The sequence below is a fragment of the Typopeltis vanoorti genome, chromosome 7, assembly GCF_054136105.1.
Source record: "Typopeltis vanoorti isolate ZY-2024b chromosome 7, IOZ_Tvanoo_1.0, whole genome shotgun sequence".
Lineage (NCBI taxonomy): Eukaryota > Metazoa > Arthropoda > Arachnida > Uropygi > Thelyphonidae > Typopeltis > Typopeltis vanoorti.
The window spans coordinates 55,455,943-55,475,780 of NC_143555.1; the positions used below are offsets into that span (position 1 = coordinate 55,455,943).

Consider the following 19,838-nt stretch of genomic DNA (forward strand, 5'->3'; position numbering starts at 1 on the left):
GACTATTATAAATTTTTGAACACTGTAGAAGCCATTCATAATCCTATACCTGCTCATTATTCCTCACCTTACCAATATCAATTACACAAGGCCACTTGACTCCCTAGTCCTTCACTCAAAATCAATTGACCACCATCATTTTCACAGACAATCACAAACATCCATGTCCACAGCAGGATTCAAACCTGCAGCCTTTTGGCTGGAAAGCAGATATGCTAACCACTTGGCCAACCGGGCCGGAATTTACTTTTGTGAAAATATTTGGCTTATGTAGCGTCACCTCCTTCTCCATGGTGCTCATCTTTAAAGATGAGCACCATGGAGAAGGAGGAGTACAACATGGAGAAGTACAACCCATGACTCAATTTTTGGTCAAAAATTGAGTCATGGGTTGTACTGTATATTAAAAAAATTGCTGAATAGATTGTTGTAAGGACAAGGCAGCTTCAATAACCCACCTCATCCAACCTTCAATAAAATCATGATAACTCACCGGTGGAGAGTTATCATGATTTTAGTACTTGTGCAACTAATATTCATGATTTTCTGTAAAAAGCATTGTAATTTTCATAAAATTGTGTTTGATATTTTCTGAGATATTCCCATAGTAGTAAATAGTTTTTATTACTTACTTTAATTGTTTACCTTAAATTAGCATATTTTTATGCAATTTGGCACAAAAAAAAAAAAAGACCGCAGTTCCAAATCTTGATCATTCATTCAACTCTGAGGAAAAAGGATTTTAACTTAATAATAGTGCTCAAATGTGTATTCATGCATATATTATACATTGACAAAACATTTCAAGTAACAGTCTATATATAAGTTGATAAAATTGGAGCTGCCCCTCATCTTTCTTCAGAGTCTTCAATTGCTTCTCAACTAGGTCCTTTATCCTGTTGAGTATAACAGTACAGATAACCTTACCTGGAACAGATAGTAAGATAATCTAAACATAATTCTCACACACCATGCAATCTTCTTCCTTAAAAATTGGCACTATATTTCTGTTGAACTTGTGTAATAGATGTTCAGAATCTCAACCAAGTCACTATACATTATCTACCAATAATTGTCCAGACACCCCTATTATTTGAAGTTATGGAACATTCTAGATTTGTTAATAACATAAAACCTGGTGTACAGATAGTAGTTGGCAATTGAATGCATGTGGTACAGCAACATGACATGAACTCAGTGACTTGGAGACAGGTGTCATTGTGGGCATGTCCATATGTGCCATTGCCACTCAACTGGAGCATCCAAAATCAATGGCAGTGATGTGATCAACAAATGGAGACGTTCTGGCATCACTAGTGCAGGAAAACACCCAGGGCAGCTGCCAAAAATGACTGACAGGAAAAGGAGGGTGTTAAAACGAGTAGCACACAAAAACTAGCTACAGTTGGCATAGACCATCCCTGATAAGTTCCAGAGTGCCAGTAACACCATGGTGAGCACCAATACTGTCCAAAAAGAACTCCATTTACTGGGTTTCCATGGAAGAGCAGCAGCAAACAAGCCAAACACCAAACAAGGTGGCTCATCTGGCCTGGTGCAAAGAGTGTGTGAACTGTCCAGTTCACACACTCTTTGCACCAGTTTAATGGCAGGGTGTAGAGGCAGCCTGGTGAATGCTTGTTATCACAGTATGTTGTACCCACAGTAAAGTTTGTTGGTGGAGGAGTAATCATGTAGGGTGGGACCACAGGTCTTTGTCCATGGTTCCACGAAGGCAGCTCAGTACCTCAACATTCTAGATAATCAAGTGCTGCCTACACTGTGGAACAGACCCGTATTACTATCAAGACTATGCCCCATGCCACAAAGCTGCAGCTGCTATGGAATGGTATGAAGAGATTGCTTTTAAACGACTGTTCTTAAATATATACTTCCTATATTTTGGAAACGAAATATAGGAAGTATATATTAAAGTTTATTTTAATTTATATTCCAGTTTACGTTGTGAATTCCTTAAGTAATTTAATAATCATGTACAGCCAACATATAAGCCTTTCTACAAGAATTGTACTAGTGAAATTCTTCAGTGAGGATGTCAAGTTAATTCTTGGTTCAGTTTCCTTATGTTCCATGTCGCTATGGAAGGAAAAGTTTTACTAGACCTGTGGAAATGTGTTTGTTGTTGTTTATTTCAGAACCCAGCAAAATCAGCCTCCTAAATTGCAGACATGAGGCAATAGCATCTTCAAACTCTCTTCTGCTTAAGCCACCTAATCCAATTGTCAGAGTCACATCAGAATTATATTTCTGGAGCAGTGGAGTCCAGCTGCCTGCAATGACCACCTTCTAATTAGTTAACAACTGATATTGGGGATCCTGTGTATCAGTCAGTCTACTTGAATCAGGTAGCAAACAGAGGGATACAGTTGCAGCTTTTCTTTCACAAAGAAAGAAAGGCTACCACTGTGTCCAGATTTTCCCAATAACAGAATAAACATTGCAGCAATGTTTATTCCATATCTAAATCCATAATCAGGTCCACTCAATTCAAATGGTCAAGCTAAATCCCTGTGAAGTAAACCACTCCTTAGAGGTGTACTAATAGTACAGTAGCAATGGGCATGTCTGCCTACTACAGATTTATGATGATATTGGCAATGCTTGATCACCATAGATCCTTTGTGACAACAGGCCATACTACAAGAGGGTAGGGTTAGCATTTGCTAAAAGAGAGAGAAAGAGATGAAGGCTATATATTACACTTTCATTTTTACATGTTTTTTTTTTGTCGTTGTTGTTGTTGTTTAGAAGAATGTACCCAGACCGTTGTTAAGTTTTTGAAATAATCTTTTCTGTAATAATATTGTATTGAACTTTTGTAAAAAGAATGTGGTGCATGACATCATCATGTAAGGTTATTAAGTAATGTTAAATCAGCAAGTCTAATGCTAAGATTAAGGAAGAATTCTGAAAATTGCTATAGATGGAAATTTCCAAAGACATGTGAAGAATAACATCATGTCTGAAGGTCAATATGTGACCATTTTTGAGAGATGCATGCATGTGCATGATGAAGGTCAAGGCCTGTATAAGACAAGTCATGGAAAGGAATTTTGTCTTAAGGTTTTCTAAGTTTTCTCTTACCTGGGTCCACCGTCACATAAGATTCGTTGTCGGGAACTGAAAGAGAAGCATCGTTTGTCTTAGGATTTTATAAACCTTCTCTTACCTGAGTCCACCATCACGCTGGAATCACTGTCAAAAATCTAAAGAGAAGTGTCAATGGTTTCAAGTCTTACCTAGGTCAGTTGTCATGTGAGAAACTATTCGACAACCCCCAACAAGGAAGAATTTTAGTGGAAAAACAGGAACGTGTCAGCAAGCAGAAAGAAAGATAAGAAGTAGAATTACGTGTGAACAAAAGGTCAATGTAAAAGACTGTCTGCCTGAATAAGAAATGTAAGTACAGTGGTATCTCACTAATCCAAGCTAATAAAAACTGTGCTTGTTCGGATTAGCGAATTTTTGCCCAAAAGACAACAAAAACTAGTGTTTAAGACAAAAATAATCAGATTCTAATGGTACATCTATTTAATTCTGCAAATAAATGAAGTATCTGATAGAAAAAAAACTACTACACTGTAATGTAAAACTTAAAAAATAATACAGTACACAAGTTTAGTTTGTATGTACCTATATTGTTGAGAATTCTGATTTAATAAAATTACATAGTTCAGTACATAACTTAATTTGCATAAAAAAAAATATCACTTGTACACAACACACAAAAAAAAGTTTCACAAAATAACACAAAAAAGTTTTTTTTTTATTTCTTTGTAAAAAAGTCACTGATTTTCTTTTGCTTCTTGGAAGCTAAACTTTTTTCGAATCCTTCTCGGAGCTGCATTAGCAATAAAATTTTGTGGAATGGCGTATCATTCTGCTTAGCCCATTCTATACACATATTAAAACTGTCACCTGCCTCTTCATGTTTTACTTTTTTTTTCTTCAAGTTCTTTATCATCATCGTCGTCTTGTAATTCATTCTGTAGCATCATATTTATAATTTCAGCATCTGATTTGATTTCGAATTCACTTTCGGTTCTAACTCTAATCCATTCCGTAATATCTGTTTGTGAAATTTCAGCATCTGGATTTATATTTTTAACCAAATTATGCACGTTTTGAATTTCCTCTTTTTGTGTATCACTGTAGTTATACTGTACTGTAATAATAATTATTAAATAAAAATAATAGTACACAATATAATAATACGTAATAAATAAAATTTATTTCTTTCAAACCGCAGTTCGGATTACTGGAGGGTTCAGATTAGCGAGATACCACTAGTTGTAATACTGAATAAGAATGTATGTTGAGCATCCATGTTTATGAGATAATGTATATTAATGGTTAATTAGGCTTAACCAAGGTATGTCTTATATTCAGTTAATGTTATGCTAGATTGTGAATTAGTTTAGAACTAAGGTTAGATTAGAAAGGATTGAGAATAGAAAGGGGAAAAAAAATTGTAATGACATTGTGTATATATGTGAATGTAACTCATTCTGTACATATTTCTATTTGACTTAAATGGTTTGTAAACAACACATTGGACTGATTCTGTCAATGCACTATCCTAAAAAATTTCAACCTGCATAAGATAGAAGTTTATATGAATTATATTTAAACCATGACTAGTTTAAAATAAGAATAATATAAGCAAGGAATATAAATGATATCTGCTTAGTGTTTGATTTAAGATCTTATATACTCATACTCAATATATATAGTCTAACTGTCACAGTCATTAAAATAAATTTGTTAGACTATACAGCATGAGAAATAAGATATAGTAGAAATAGATAAATGGTGGTAGTCGACCACTCTAAAATATTAAATAAAGAAAGCAAAGGCAAAGCAAGTAATATAAACACAGACTGCATTATAACATACTCTTATGATCTGCAGGATTAGCAAAAGATTAAAGTACTGGGTGTGGGTGGGTGGGTGTACACACACAGAACTGTTGCCCAACTATTGTCATGTAGACTACAGATGAGTATACAGAAAAGCATACAGGTAACTTATTACATCTTTGCAAGTATTCAAATGCTAGGAGTATCAGAAACAAAAGGATAGTTTGTTGCCTTGGTCAATGCATTGGGATCTTAGATTGTAGGCATTAGTGACACTTCGCTGTCAAAAATGGACATTGACTAGTATTGAGTGTAAAGGATATACTATTTTTAGGAAGGAGAGGAGGGAGGATGTGCTGCTAATCATGTTGGATGACTTGAATCCAATTAGCATTGAGACATATGACCATAATACTAGTAACAGTTTTTCATGTGGCAGTGAGTTTGAAGAAATCTGGTGTGAGGTGGAGTCAAACAAGATCAAATACATTAATACATTAACGAGGCTATATAATTTGAGTTTTAGAACACGGAAGATTCCACAGGAGTAGAAAGAATGTGTAGTAATCCCATCACACAAGGGTGGTGCAAAGACTGATGTATCCAACTATAAAACGATCAGTATCTCAGGAGACGTTTTGTGAAGATTTCATTGATCAAGTGCATGGTGAAAATTTTGAAAAAGTTGGTTAAGGCTCAAATTCAGAAATGGATTGACAGAGAATGTCTACTTTGCTAGGAACAGCACGGGCTTATTAAGGGAAGGTCATGTTTTAGCAACTTGATCATTCTATAATGATGTTATCACTAGTTAGACAAGGGGAATGGATACACCATGATACTTTTGGATTTTGCTAAGGCTTTCAACAGAATACAGCATCAAAAGATATATTTCGGTGATTACACCACATTTTTTATTATTCAGTTATACAAAATACTGAAATAATAGTTCCCGACAAGTTTCGTAAATCGTAGGATTTACATCTTCAGGGGGAGAAATAGTATAACTTAAAGTTTAAACAAGAGAATTAATAAATACAAATCATAACCGTCTGGCTATCCATAAACTCAAATAACAGAATGCAGATATAAAACGTTATTGACGTTGAATAATGCTGGACGATGTCACGTGTTCTTGTTCTCGTTCATACAGTCCGAGCTCAGATTGAGGTAGATTTTTTATTAGAGCTGACCACACTTGATGGAGAATTAAACCTTGATTTTTATTGCATTGTGTTGGGTTTTTTAGCATATTAGCAGCTTCTTTAAATTTTCTTATATAACTGTTGTTTTCTATATATGACTTTGTCGTTTTTGTCAGAGTACATCGTGTCCAGTGGAAGTGGTATGGAAAGCAAGACCCGATTTTTGTTCTCTTTTGTATTGTACGTCTTTTTGGTGTTCAGCCATGCGTATTTCTCCAGATCTTCCTGTCTGTCCTACATAGCAAATCCCGCAAGAGCAATGGATTTTGTAGACTCCTGGTTTTTTAAGATGATGATGAGATGGTTTTGGTGGATGTAGGAATCTTGAGATTTTTTCCATAGGAAGGAAGGCTACTTTTATGTTGTGTTTGTTCATTAATTTGGAATACAGCATGGAAAACTGTTGCATAAATTTGAGAATATGGAATTGGATTATAAACTATTGGCATGGAAAAGAGGATGGCTGACTGAGAGATATCAAAAAGTTGTATATGTGGAATGTGAATCTGCAAGATTCACGGTAACTATTGGTGTGTCTCAAAGATCAGTCCTTGATCCATTGTTATTCAGTTTGTACATTAATGACATTAGGAAGGATTTGACAGGTGACATATAGCTGGTTGCTAATGATGCAAAGATAGGCAGGGTAATCATATTTAGCTAATATGTAGTAGTATTTGCAGAATGATTTAAATTGGCTGAAATTGTGGGCATGTAAAAATGGCTGCCAACTCAATGTTAGTATGTCAAGTGATGTGCTTTGGTGTAATGAGATATATCAAATGGCATATGATATTGGTGGATTATGCTAGAAGAAACTGACTAGACCAGGAATCTTGAAGTTCAAGGGCCATTAGCAAAGATGGCAAATGCATCTCATAGGATAATTAGAATGCTGAAGTGAACCTTGACATGTATGAGGGTGGTCTGAAAAGTTCTCTGCCTAACAATGAAAAAACGAATTTATAATTTCAAAATTATTTTTATTTTTCAACCCTTAAGACTAATACGTTTATTCCAGCGATGTTCCAGCATTATTATCCCATCCCTGTAGTGGTTCTCAATAAGATCTGCAAAATACCCCTCTACAGCTGCAATCACTTCTTGAAGAAACACGCTGACCATCGAGGAGGAGTTTTAGTTTTGGGAAGAGATAGAAGTCAGAGGGAGCCAAATCTGGGGAATAGGGTGGATGTTCCAACAAATCATAGTGCAGATCCCTTAATTTTCTCATTACCAAAACACCTTTGTGGGCAGGTGCATTGTCCTGATGAAAGATGATTTTTGTCTTCTGCAAACTGGGTCTTTTTTCATGAATTTTTTTGTCTAGTCTGTTAAAAGATTGGAATAATATTCCCCAGTTATTGTTTTATCCTCTGCAAGATAATAAATGGCTTTAGCATCCCAGAACACCGATGCCATGACCTTTCCTGCTGATGGAACAGAGTTTGTCTTCTTTGGCACTGAACAATGGGCTTTTGTCCACTGTTTGGATTCTGGTGTTTAATGGTGAATCCAAGTCTCATCCATAGTAATAAATCGATGCATAAAATCAGTTTTATTCTTGTTAAAATACTCCAAGCACTGTTCAGAGATTTTCGTGCGAGTGCATTTTTGATCTGCTGTGAGCAAGTCAGCAGCACCCATCTTGTGCAAAGCTTTTTCATTTGCAATTCTTTGTGCAAAATATATCCTACATGTTCTTTTGAAATGCCTATAGTCTCAGCAATTTCACTCACTTTGACTCGCTAGTCATCCAATACCATATCATGCACTTGATCAATTATTTCTTGTTTTGTTACACTTTTTGGACGTCCTTCATGTGGATTATCTTCAAGGCTGGTGCGACCACATTTAAACTTGGCAGCCCATTTCTTAATTGTCAAAAATGAAGGAGAAGAGTGCCCATAAACTTTTATGAACTTCGAATGAATTTCTTTTGGTGCTAGACCTTCTTTTACAAAGAATTTTATAACCACACGATACTCAATTTTATCCATTTCAAGGGATACAGACAACACTTTTGCTTCAGACAGCTGTATAAAACAAACTACTTGATAGAATGACTTGCAATTTCACATGGATGGTTATGACAGATGTACCAACTTAGAAAAAAAAAAACCATGCCGTTAGTGTTGCCATCTATGATTGAGGCCGAGAACTTTTCAGACCACCTTCATATAGATAAGGAAGTCATTTTGCCTGTTTATAAGGTCTTGATAAGACCTCACTTGGATTTACTGTATGCAGGTCAGGTCTCCTGGTTTCTGTGGTGATTCTGATACAGTGGAGAGAGTGTTAAAAATATCAGGATTATGGAATATTCATTTTCAAGATCAATTGAGAATTTCTAGACTGCAGACACATTAGTAAACAGATGAAAGAGGGATGATATTATTGAGACTTACAAACTTCTAAAACGGTCATACAGGATTTCAGAAGTTGGAATTTTCATTTTATGGAGTGTGGGTAAAGGGTAAGTGGGCAACTTTATAAATTGAGAGTGAATGTGGTTAAGAAAGGGATGGAAGAGCTAGATTTTTTCTCACAGAGTGGTGCTGGATTGGAATGGATTGTTATTGGATGTTGTGTGTGCAAGTGGTATGAATGAATTCAAAAACAAATACGACTGCTGGTGCAGGCAGTATGTGACCTTCCTCAATGAATTCCTGCCTCCCTGGTGGTCTTTCTTAATAAAAAATTTAGTGTTGCATTAGTATGACACTAACTTCATCAGGGACAGAATTAGATAGCAGTGATTTGAAGCAAGGGTTGGTTGCTTAACCACCTTACCGGCCATTATGGATCAAATATGCATCCTCATACGCTTCGTATCCATCATATGTAATATCAAGGGTATTACAATTTTCATATGCACTTCACATCCATGGAAACTTGGACGTATATATATATATATACGTCCTGGCTGGTAATGTGGTTAATGATCAAAATTATATAACTGGGAGGAGAAGACCACCACATAGGGAATGGAAAGAACCAGCAAGGTTTTGTGACTCAATGTCCAATTCTAATATTCTTCTGATGCTAAACCCACTTGCTTTTTTCTCAGACTTTGTGATATAAGCTCAACTAGGCATTTTCTTCCGAAACAATTCATCTGCGTTAAATGCTTGATTGGGACAATATCCACCATCTTCAATAATTCTGGCTAACTTCTCTTGAAAATTTTTGGCTGCTTCTTCATCTGCTGCTGCAACCTCACTTGTAATCTTCACGTTATGAAGTGCATTCCTTTTTAAAAACCCGGTTAGCCATCCTTTGCTAGCCGAAAATTATTTATCAGCCTGAGAAGCTGAAGTAGATGGTTCCAATTGCTTCATCTGTTTATAAAACCAAAGAGCTTTTTGTTTAATTAAATAACCACTTATAGGAATTCTTCTTTGAGTTAATTCATCAATCCAAATTACAAGCACATGTTCTGTTTTTTCTAATAAAGCATCTCTTGAGTATAATGATAATTTGGCACTTGGTTTTGTGCCAGAAATGTCAGATTTTCTTATTGCGACCTCATTCTTTTTAATTGCTCTTATAGTAGATTCGCCTAAATTAAAATGTTTACCAATTGCCACAGATCAATCTAAAATTGCAATTTTCATTTCCAAAGAAATTGCTTTTCTTTTTTTTATCCATTGGGCCAAAATAAAAATTAGCAAAATTTAGACTTATGATAATGAAAAGAAACACTTACTCACATGCAAAATTAAACTTCACGGACACTCACTGCTTACACGTTACTTACGTAACGCCAGAATGTGCTGCAACACGTTGTTCATTATGTACATCGGGGAAATCCCGAATTTGCATGAAATATGCACCACATAACTTCCAAACCGCATAAAAAGAGACCCAAGTGTACTATAATAATACATACAGTCATAAAAGAGACATTCAAGAATAGACTACAACTGTATGTCTAGGTTAATTATCCAGTCAACTGCACTTGGTGTAGCATGGATGAAATCCAACAGGTTTCCGTTGTATGCACATTTGGCACATTCCACTGTAATATGATTAATTGTCTGGAGGGGGGTGATCCACAGTTGCACCTGGGTTAGGCAGTCATACCCCATTTGTAAAGGTGGTCTATACATCTGCCATGATTGGTGCAGATTCTGTTAAAGGTAGACCAAGTTTTTCTAGGTAGGTCAAAATCCGATGGCATCTGTGTTGGGTCCACTAATTCATGCAAGTCCCCTGTTGAAGTGTTACACCAGGACACTTTCCACTTCTCCTTCATGTTAAAACTTGTCTCCACAATATTTTTCGCTGTTAAGATTGGGGGGGGGGGGGGGGGCCTTGACTTTAGCCTATTTGTTTCTAGAGTGGATCTTGTGGATTGGAGATCTTGGATTTCCATGATTTTGCTGTATTCATGTAGAAAAAATTTGAGTGTGTGGAGGTGGGATGTTGCTTAACACTGTGAGCCAGTAGGTTGGGGTTGATTTCACAGTTCCAGAAATAAGGCACATAGTGTTTTTAAGCTGAGCATCAACCAAGTACATGAATGCTGTTCAGCCATATGGGTGAGCACTATTCAGCTGCAGAGTAAACGAGACCAAGAGCAGTGCAGAGAAGCGTGTTGCTGAGGCACCTCTAAGTTTTTCTTCATATTGTTTCGTGTGTTAATGAGATGTGGTTTAAAAAGATAGAGTTCTATCCAAAGTTATTTTTCAAATATGTACGTTCTCTTTTTATTTGAAGAGTATGTTGTTTGTCCTTGGCGATATATCTTGATGTGTTGACAATATGTGATGCATATTGGTTAGAAGAAATAGCTGATTGTTCCTGGACAGTCAGGGTGCCACTACCTAGTTTTCTTAGAAGGCTCCATGCTTTTCTACTGGAGTGCCAAAAGTAGAATCTTTCTACATTCTCAGTCCTTGGTTGGTGTCAAGGTGTTCATGTGAATGAGTTCATCTTCCATGTCAGGATCGCCACACTCTAGGTATTCTTGATACAGGTTATTACTATCATCATCCCCTCCAGGGATATATACTCCTTGTGGAAGCCTCTTGATATGATCTTCTTATCTAAAACAGCTACTGCGAATCTCTTGTAATCATTGCTTGTTAGAGGAATCCAATGGGCATATTTGTCAAGATAGGCAGCAAATTTATCCCAGTTGACTTTCTGGAAGTTCCAGCAGGGATGTTGGATGGATCTGACAAGGGGTACCTGCAGACCTACCTCTAATATAATTGGTCTATGTTGGTTTCACAGAAAGTTGGAGAAAACTCTTCTCGATGTAGGTAACGGTCATCCATTATTGTCTTGAGTGACAAAGCAGAGGTCAGGGTTGTACTCCCTGTTCCCAGCTGCTGACCTGAAGGAAGATCTGTTTGTTGCATCGAAAATTAGGTGCATGTTGTAAATTTCTGCCCATTCAATTAAAGTCTCTCCACATTCGTTGTTGGAAGCATGTTTCCATAACATGTGGTGGCTGTCATTTATCACTTATAGGCATCACAGGGTAGTTGTGTACTGGTTGAACTTGTGGAAGCCACAAGAGGATGGGGAGTTTATACACATTGGTAATGGTTATGTTCCCTGTCATGGTTGAATCTTACCATCATGCATGTGTCAAGGCCATGTGCTCCACTGATAATGTAACCAGGAATTCGACCCCTGCGGTGGAGCTGGTCCTCATCCTTACAGTGAGTCTCTTGAACAAGAACAATGTCGATATTGTTGTCATATAAAATCTTTGAGAGGTATTCACATTTTTCTTTACATATACCCTCAACGTTAATTTGGCAAATCGGACAACAGGACCAATATTTCTAGTCATCTTGCCCTTAAGAAAGCTAATTCGTGTGCTTGAGTTTGTGTGCCATAACGAGGAGATTGAGAAGATAGTCTGGTTGCCAAGTTGCTCTAGCTCTTTAGCATTATCCAGGTACACCATGAGGAGGCGAGCTAGAATTGCACCCTAATAATTGTAAGCACCTGCTGGACTTTTGTTCTGTTAGTCATTACTTACACCATGTTCTTCCAACATAAACATGCACAAATTCACATATAGAGAAAAGTCTCACTGACTGCTTTATTGTTGATAGTGATATCTTCAAGCTGGTTCAGGACAAGTTGTGTACAAGGAATTTGAAATTAGAAAATAATCACCATTTAGTTTTGAGCAGGATGAAATTCATTATCATATTAAAATAAAAGAATAGTATGTAAAAAAAAATTTTAAAAGAATTTAAAAAAAATAAAAGTCAAGCAGCTTTCAGATGTGAACTGTAGATTACTCAAATATATACAAATATTGTTCAATATTAAATGAAAGCGTTTGAAGACAAGAACCAAACTTGGAGACTCATTACTGGTAATTAGTTTACGGAATTAACAACGCATATAAAGTATATTAATTAAAGGTAACTTTAATGAATAACTTCTATATTTTGGCAATGTCACATTGCCATCTTCAGGAACATAAAGATATGGTATGTGCACTCAGGAACTAACACAAAGCAAATGAGGAAGAAAGCAAGAAACTAATATGGTTCCTAAAGTCCTAATGGTGCCCTCTTGCGGGCTAATTTGGTAGTCTTAGCAGTTGGGCTGAAGTTCTCATAATGAAAGTCTCCCAAATTTGGGGCAGTTTCATGCACCCAAATTTGTTGAGGTTAGGAACGTTTTTTAGAGCTGCTGAAGATTCTTTGAATAATCTTTCGTATTTAAACTTGCTGCGATGAATTATTTTTGTTTTCTTCCAACGAATTTTATGGTGGGTATCCAAGGCATGGTCCCCCCCCTAGTTAATAAATGAAATATATAAATAATAACGGGAACATTTCACCTTGCCAACACTCAACATTGATGTGATATGGGTTCCAAATTTCTTGTTTCGGAGATATATATTACAAAGTTTTGTAATAAAAATTTCTGCTACAATGAAGTTTGACATAATCAACAATATTATTACTACCTTATTTCTGTTTCTCGTGTGGGAGAAAAACGGTAAAATGTCACTCTTATAATTATATGAGATGTTATAATGGCAAAAATAGTAAGAATAAAGTCATTTGCACTTTCTCTTCAAAACACAAAGAAAGAACATTGTAAATTCAGCCAGTGGAAAAGAAATTACTACATATTTTTCTTCTGTTATCTGATTTTTTTTCTTGTAGTACAAAGAAGAAATCACTGCATATAACAGTCTGCATGAGGGAAAAAATCTGGAAATTGGTTACATTATAACGAATAGAGAAATCATGTCAGAAAAATTATTCACGTAAGATTCTAATCTCAGTAGACATAACATTTTCTTCTAGATTACATATCTAAAGTAACTGAACCTTTGCTACTATTTTACATTAAAATGAATGGGTATGTTCCCCAAGTGATTTACGTTTGTAACAGCTGTCTTGCGAACGATTTATGAAATAAATTATCTGAAATATCCGCAGATTGATTAGGTCTATACCCCCCCCCCCCAAAAAAAGAAGATTATGAAACGCATATGCACCTTTTCTTTGAAAATAATTCAAATCCTCTTTTTCAAGATAACTGTATGATTTAATTTCTAATTTTTGATAATAAAAGCGAAACTGATCATTATAAATTAAGCAATTATTTTGGCATTAATAATGTATAAGCAGGTAAACGAAATGTCAGTATTTCTGTTAGGATATTACCAAGTATTTATAAGATGTAGATTATTTCAGAAATAGCTTCCAGCAGCAGAAGTAATATTTAGATTTTTTTAAAGAAAAACAAACAAAAATAATACTACTGAACTTTCTTTTGTGTGGTATGCATATAAACAATTTTGCATGGTGAAAATATAGCATATTATTTCTAAAATTTCACATAATTTCAGCAGGCAGTAGAACAGCTAGTTTTAGATTGCAAATAAATAGAACAGAATTAGAAGCTTCACGGTACAATCTGATTGCCGTATATCTTTTGTCAAAATGATAAAACGAAGTAATTGATTTTGAATGATGTCTAGAAAAGCTTTCAAACCTGTATAGAAATTTAGAGTAGTTATGCAATTCAGTTCCAGGAGAGGATAAGGGGGGGGGGGGAGCATTAGAAAATCTTCAAAATGAGCAAAAATTTTGAATCATTCCATATATGATATTTTTCACATATTTTCAACATATCTACGAGGATATGCACTAGATATTATCGTAATATGCATAATACAAATAAATAAATGACGAAGCCGAAGAATCACTGCTAAAATATCATTGGATATAAATTTTTGATACCAAAAAAACACACAATTGGAAACCGAGTAATGCAATGTAGCGTTTTAACATTTTTTTTTTATTTTGTCTTTATGAATAACAAAAAATCGTTTCTAAAACTGAAATGTGATGATCCATATAATGCTATTTGTTAGAAACGAAAGCAAAAGGACATATTTATTTCAATAAATATTTGACATAATATTTTCAAAGCAAACATTTGAAAATTCTGAAATTCAAAAAAAAAATTATTCAATTATTATAAGTAAAGTGAAAGAACAATCAGTGCAACTCTTCCGGTGCACTGATTTGTAGAATTACCAAGTATTTATAAGACGTAGATTATTTCAGAAATAGCTTCCAGCAGCAGCAGAAGTAATATTTAGATTTTTTAAAGAAAAACAAACAAAAATAATACTACTGAACTTTCTTTTGTGTGGTATGCATATAAACAATTTTGCATGGTGAAAATATAGCATATTATTTCTAAAATTTCACATAATTTCAGCGGACAGTAGAACAGCTGGTTTTAGATTGCAAATAAATAGAACAGAATTAGAAGCTTCACGGTACAATCTGATTGCCGTATATCTTTTGTCAAAATGGTAAAATAAAGTAATTGATTTTGAATACTGTCTAGAAAAGCTTTCAAACCTGTATAGAAATTTAGAGTAGTTATGCAATTGAGTTCCAGGAGAGAATAAGGAGGGGGGGGGGTGGAAGCATTAGAAAATCTTCAAAATGAGCAAAAATTTTGAATCATTTCGTATATGATATTTTTCACATATTTTCAACATATCTACGAGGATATGCACCGGATATTATCGTAATATGCATAATACAAATAAATAAATAAAAGACGAAGGCAAAGAATCACTGCTAAAATATCATTGGATATAAATTTTTGATACCAAAAAGACACAATTGGAAACCGAGTAATGCAATTTAGCATTTTAACATTTTTTTTTTTTATTTTGTCTTTATGAATAACAAAAAATCGTTTCTAAAACTGAAATGTGATGATCCATATAATGCTATTTGGCTAGAAACGAAAGCAAAAGGACATATTTATTTCAATAAATATTATTTAAAAATATAAATATTTGACATAATATTTTCAAAGCAAACATTTGAAAATTCTGAAATTCGAAAAAAAATTATTCAATTATTATACGTAAAGTGAAAGAACAATCAGTGCAACTCTTCCGGTGCACTGATTTGTAGAATAAAATACACCAAATTTACTATCACTAAATAGATTCAGTGGTCGTTTCAGGATTGATTTTTTTCGCATATGTGAAATTCGTTTCAATTTTTGGGAAGAGACACAATAAATCATTTTAGAGGCAAGAAAGGTCAAATAACTTAGGACAGTAAATGAAATTCTAAGCAACACAATAGACGTAAAGACAGGGGGACACAAAGGTCACTCAGCAACAGTTAATCCACTAATGGCTACAGAATAGCCGTAACGAGATTAACGGTAGAGGAAGATAATGGCATGATAAAAGGTAGAATGTCGACGAAGTTTTGATCCATGAAAAAAGCTAGGGAGAGCTGACTATATCATCCACACCAGCCAGTTGGGAGGTTAACTATCTTCTATCAGAGCATTAATTAAATATGTAAGATACTAGTTATTTGACTGACAGACCATTGAACCTAACAGGTTTGGGGAAAATGAGATAATATGCCCCACACGTTGATTACCAACTGCCTTATCTACCTGTCTGATGATCAGAAACAGTGAATGAACTATCAAAAAATGATAACTGCTAATCAACAACATGCCAGGAGATTATGCTATTATACAATTATACCATAACAGATTTCCTTAGTCCCGCTATGATTAAAGCATTAATCCTGATTACATAAACTCATTCCCACAATGTTCTTATGAACTACCTAACTATCATTCAAACTTTGTCAGTAATAACAATTATCAACAGTAACAAGTATTCAGCAACACATCAGAAAGCAGTTATACTGTAATAATAGGCACTAGTCCCAGTAATTAAATGTTAATAGTGATTATATAAACTAGTTGTCCTATATCAATTGACCCACACACATAAACACCTTTTTTTTATTATTTAATTATTATTTCTATTTTTTTTTTTTTTCTTAACTTACCTTCCACCCATTTGAAGCTCTTTGCACTGCCTATATCCACAACACTTATTGGAAGACCATTTCCATCAATATTCACACTAATCTTAAAAAATGAGCTTTTTTTTTTATTATGCCCTCAAGTAGGTTAAGATTCAGTGAAGTGCAATAGAGACTGGACATTTGTTATGATTTAATTTATTAACTTCAGTTAAATCTCTACTTCTCCTGTTAGTTAAGCTCAGCAAATGGCAATCTAATAACTTTCCTGATTTAACTTGAATTCTTTTAGTGTCCATTAAAAATCTGGGTTACCAAAACAAAAAAAAAAAAAGAAATAATCCCAAACTGGCCTGGCTAGAGACTTGTAGATGGGTATTATAACTCCCTTTTTCCTGCAGGTGAATCTTCTTTTAATTAGAACAATGGTCTGCTATGCCTTATTAGTTATCTTACTATAAATTAAAGATATCAAGAAATTATATATTTGGTTTAATCCTTTATCCAAGTATAAGCAAATAGTTTTTTTTTTTTCTTTTTTGTGCCTGAAGTATTTTCAGGACTGGGACAACTCATATATATAGAAGCTTATGACTACACATTACTTGCCTTTTCCCATAATTCACAGCACATATCCTTGCAAACATGTATAATGCTATGCATTATGGGAAGGGTCACTACCCAGATCGGTTTTGACCTTTATTGAGGTTTCATCAGTGGTAGCCAGACCCAGAGGTGATACTGAGTCCTTATAAGGACTGGCTTAAAGGGGCGAAGCAAGAATGCTTTTCATCTTCCCCGTTATCTGTAGAGGGCAGTGTAGGGATAAGGTGTTATTAAGCTATTAAAGCTCTGGTCATGGCAGGAGGGTAACAGCAATAGCTGAACCTCAGTTAGAACTTCATTGGCTTCAGCATTGCCATCCATTACCCTCCAAAGGTATTGGATTGAATGAATCAATCACCGCATCTCACGGTCGACTGATCATATTCCGGTGATACTGAGGATGAAGTAATGCAGAAGTCATATTTTCATATACGAGTAGCCAAAAGGTGTCACAATTTATTAATAATTTACTCTGGATTAGAGATAGTCATTGGAAGTTTTTCCACTTGGTACTACTATAAATTAAACATATCAAGAAATTATATTCTTGGTTTAATCGTTTATCCAAGGTGTAAGCAAACAAAGTTTGCACCTAAAGTATTTTCAGGACTGGGGCAACTCATATATAGAAGCTTATGACTTCATATTACTGCCTTTGTATCCCATACTGCAAAGCACATATCCTTGCAGACATGTATAATGCATTATGGGAAGGGTCACTACCCATACCGGTTTCGACCTTTATTGAGGTCTCATTGGTGGGAGTCAGACCCAGAGGTGATACCAAGGTTGAAGTAATGCAGAAGTCATATTTTCTTGGTATCTTTAATATATAGTATAGCCAAGTGGAAAACCTTCGAACAACTATCTCTAATCCAGTAACCCTTTTGGCTACTCATATATGAAAATATGACTTTTGCATTACTTAAACTTCAGTATAACCTCTGGATCTGGCTCCCACTGATGAGACCTCGATAAAGGTCGAAACCGGTCTGAGTAGTGACCCTTCTCATAATGCACAGCATTATACATGTCCATAAGGATATGTGCTTTGCATTATAAGTTGGCTGAGAGAGAAGTTTCGGCGGATCCAAGCGTAAGCAAACCTTTCATGACAGGGGCAACTTGTAGAGCTTACTCCAACTTTACTACAAGTTGCCCGTCATGAAAGGTTTGCTTACTCTTGTATCTGCCGAAACATTTTGTTTCCATATTCGGCACGAAACTGTTGTAGTTTCTCTATTCGGCTTTGAAATAATGTTGGATTCAGTATCCACTTAATTTGAACAATTTTGCGTGGCTGAGGTGAAGCCTTTTGGCTCTTTATTTCAGTAATATTAGGATAATCAATTCAGGAAGTAAAAGTGGATGGGGTCATAAAGCAATGCATATAGTTTCTATATGCTAATACCAGAAGTATCAGCAAGAGGGAGAGTTTTTGGCATTGGTTAGTGCAACCTTGCCAAATAAACATTAGTGAGACTTGACTAACCACAGATTATGCAGTTACAGGGATAGATTGTGAAGTGTTTAGTATCTTCAGGGAAGAATAAGAGACAGGCAGGAGAGTGGGTGTTCTTTTGAAGCAGTCTAGTGCAAGATTGAGGCCAATAAGACAAGTTATGCGGTGTTGCTACTATTGGGTGGGGTGATCCAGAAGACATACATGAGCAAATTAGCACAATGAGTGTAGGTTGAATAATTGTTATGGTAGACTTCAACTATGGTGATACAGATTAGAAGGAAGAAAGATCACATGGCAGGAAAGAAATGCAATTCATACACCTAATGATAATTACTTGAGACAGCATGTGGTGAAGAGGACTTGAGGTACAAAAGTATTGGATATGGTTATAGGATCAGAACTATCAATAACCAAAGTGACCATGCAGACTTGACTTAGAATGCTGTAAAATAGGAGGTATATTCTGTCAAGAAGGGGTATATGTGGAACTATACCAAGGCAGGTGTTATGAGAAGCTTAGGAGGGAGATGGTGGAAGAGGACTTGAGGATGAAGAACTTGGATGTGGTTACAGCCCACGATAGGAGGATGTGGAGGAGACTCACTACAAACAGCGACCCTACTTAAGTGGGAGACAAGCTGCAGAAGAAGAATAAGTTGCAAAAAAAAAAAAAAGAAAGAAAGAAATTGTTGTGAAGAGTATATCAAGAGAAAGGTGACTAGCACGCTCATGAACAGTATAAGAGTCAGAAAAGAAGAGTGACCGGAATGGTAAGGAAGGCAAAATCAGATTATGAGAAGAAACTAGGAAATTCCAAAGAGTTCTTTTGCTACATGGCAAGTAAGAGGAAGAATGACTATGGAAGGATAGGCTAAATAAGTGCTGATGGAGGAACATGACAGAAGTGGACAAAACAGGTGAGCTACTGAGTTGACCACTTTGGAAAGGTATATAGTGCTACTGTGATGACAGAGCTGAATAAATTGGAGGTTCTTAGGATATCGCAGAAACATAAATACATCCCTGGGATGTATTTATGTTCGCATTTTATTAGAAGGTGCAAGGGAACTGCCAATTCCTTTGACTAGGTTCTTTAATTTGTCTCAGTTCTGTCAGAGTTCCAAGGGAAGTGGATAGAGGGCAAATTAATTCCCTTGCAAAAGGAAAACTCTAAGACTGCAATAGCAAATTGTAGACCAATCAGTATCTCAGGAGGGGTGGTAAAAGTACTGGAAAAGCAGTCAAAAAGAGAATTCTGGAGTGGGTGGATAAAAATATGATATTCTGTGAGGGGGAAACATGGCTTTGTGAAGGTTTGGCCTGCCTTAGTGATTTACTAACTTTTTATAAAGAGTGA

General features: G+C 35.5%; 1 protein-coding gene across 1 annotated transcript in view; it reads left to right on the forward strand.

Moving 5' to 3' along the window:
- The window catches only part of jar (Myosin heavy chain 95F jaguar), a 517,008-nt gene that overhangs the window by 476,578 nt on the left and 20,592 nt on the right, over positions 1-19,838 (forward strand). The window lies entirely within an intron of this gene.